The 2,500-nt window shown below is 46.0% G+C and overlaps 1 protein-coding gene across 3 annotated transcripts in view; it reads left to right on the top strand.

Annotated features, from left to right (window-relative positions):
* The window catches only part of grb14 (growth factor receptor-bound protein 14), a 43,130-nt gene that overhangs the window by 20,364 nt on the left and 20,266 nt on the right, over positions 1-2,500 (top strand). The window contains exon 1 of one of the 3 annotated variants that reach the window (XM_012836481.3): positions 2,187-2,500. This exon is cut by the window's right edge and continues 393 nt beyond it. The exons of the other annotated variants lie outside the window; for them this stretch is intronic. The gene's annotated coding sequence lies outside the window, so the exon portion shown is untranslated. Of the gene's footprint in view, positions 1-2,186 lie in introns of those variants that run through there. 3 annotated transcript variants of the gene reach the window in all.

Below are 2,500 nucleotides of genomic sequence, written 5' to 3'. Positions count from 1 at the left end.
TCTCTCTCTCTCTCTCTCTCTCTCTCTATCTCTCTCTCTCCCTGTGTCCTTCCCAGGCTCATTATTTTTCTCTCTCTCTCTCTATATCAGCACCGAGGTAGAACCGCATGGCCACGGTTGCTGCCAGGCAGTAGACCGAGCACCATGTGGCGCAACCCCTTCTTATTGTTACATATTTCCGAGCAGATTTGAGTCAGTATTCTGTCAGCTGTTGGTGTGCTTGGTGCTGACAGGGGAAGGGGGTGGGTAGTGGATGGGGGGTGGGAGGTGGGAGGGAGCTTTCTCAGGCCTGGTGCCCAGGCCCCAGCCCTGCCTCTCCTGCAGCAGGCAGTCACGATGGAGCACGGCGGGGGCCTCTCTCGCTGTGGATGGAGGTGTGTGTGTGTGTGTGTGTGTGTGTGTGTGTGGGAGGTGCTGGAGGGGCCTGAGCCCACCATCTTGATGCCACAGTACTCTGACTGAAGCTCTCCTTGATGAGAGCACTGCAAATAAAAAGAATAATAAATGAAAGGAATAAGTGAGATCTACTGCAGGAAATCTGTGGAGAGAGAGAGAGAGAGAGAGAAAGAGAGAGAGCGAGAGAGAGAGAGAGTGAGAGAGAGCGAGAGAGAGAGAACGAGAGAGAGAGAGAGAGTGAGAGAGAGGGGGGGCTGGAAGAAAGAGCCTTTCCTCACACGTTGTCCCTGTGGTTTACATGCTGGAAGGAGCCCAAGTCTAAAGATATACACTAACTATTTATGTCTTCATTCTGTATGTTTCACACAGGCCTGGGATATGCTTGGTGTGTTGTATACACTTGCTGTACTGTAACTTTCTTTCACTTGTCTGTCAGATCAGATAACTCCTTAAACTCTGTAGACATCACCAGTCATTAGAAACCAGCAGATACTTACTTGCATGTACAGCACATCTTATCACAAACGGTGCACTGAAAAAACTCAGTTCATTCCTTACACATCAAGACTTTTTTTTTTTGCTACGCTAAAGCCTCTTCTACCTTTACTGTATGTTTCATATTTCATCAATGTCCTTGATATCTCCTGTACTTATAAGTATCACCAAGGCTTTTGAACATGTGTCTGCATTACCAGTTCGTCACTGTGGAGAAGACTGTGAAGATAATCAAGCTCTTTTGCTAGTTCAATTGGCGTAGGGAAAACAAAGAAAAAAACATTGGCCTTTAGTGCAACATGTGTTGTCTCATGGTGATGTAGTTCTTGCTTTCCCTCAGCATTGACCTATTGTTGTACATGAGTGTTGCACGCTTTTCAACAGAAAAAAAAGAAGACAGGGCTTTACTGTAATATCCACGAGCTTATTCAGCATCAGTTGACCTGTTCTTTGCTTGCATCTCTTATAAACTCTCAAAAGAAATTGCACGTGTTACCCTGCGGTATTTGCAGGTGTTTCAGAGCATTGATATTTTGGTGTGTGAGTGAGTGAGGGATTTCTCACCACTCCTTGGTGTTGCTTTTGCCTCAACAGCAAATCCTTTCAACTGTGACCTTTCAACTGTAACCTTTCTCAGAGATCGAAACAAACACAAGTCACATCATCTAAGACAAATAACATAAATGGGCTCTTGCAAGACTCACCTCTACGGTGAGTGGGAGTTTGCTGCTGGTGTGAGTGTGAGAGAGTGTGTGTGTGTGTGTGTGTGTGTGTGTGTGTGTGTGTGTGTGTGTGTGTGTGGGGGGGTGTGTGTGTGTGTGTGTGTGTGTGTGTGTGTGTGTGTGTGTTCAGAGGGTGTGAGAGTCTGGTCTGGCATCGGATTGACTCCTCTGCCAGGATGCGCAGGTCTGCGGCACATTGTCCTCTGGTTTTTACGAGGCCTCCCCTTTCAGTGTGCGCACAAAGGCAGATGTTTGGGAGGACTCGCTGCTGCAACCGTGGCTGTGTGGGAACCACTCGCTGCGCAGAGCTATTTTCAACTTCCTGATTCACACAGAGAGTTTTTCCCAACCCTCCACGCCCCTCCCCCCCAGTGTCTGGAGCTGCCCAATGAGCCCATTATTCTTTTAAAAGCAGTTTTGTTTTGTCGAAGCACATCTTTACCCCCTTTTTTTGATTCACCCAGACAGATGTTGAATTATCAAGGCATCATCAATTGAATTTGTCGGTCCAAACTCCCAAATTCAATTTGTCCGAACAATGTTAACCACACTAAAAAAAAATAAACATTTCTTCTCAATTGCGTTCTCCAGTGTTAATGCAATAACAAAATATGGAAACAATCCGTGGAAATGTTTCTGCTTCTCAGTAGTGATAAGATATGTGTACTCTTTGGACAGTTTAGAAGTGTGTGCTCTAAAAATGCCAGTCCCCCAAAGGGTGTAATCGCAGACTCAGAGTGGCCAGCAGAGCTTTAATGCCACAGCAACACAAAGAATACACTATATATCACCTCTCATCGTCAGACAGGCCTGTATGCTTCATATCAGGATGGCACAAAATAGGTTCCCAACATCAGCCCTTTTTCCACTGTGAAAAAGATTCATGT

The sequence above is a fragment of the Clupea harengus genome, chromosome 2 (genome assembly GCF_900700415.2).
Source record: "Clupea harengus chromosome 2, Ch_v2.0.2, whole genome shotgun sequence".
Lineage (NCBI taxonomy): Eukaryota > Metazoa > Chordata > Actinopteri > Clupeiformes > Clupeidae > Clupea > Clupea harengus.
The sequence above is the reverse complement of the archived record's forward strand: the minus strand, read 5'-3'. Positions and strand labels throughout refer to the sequence as shown.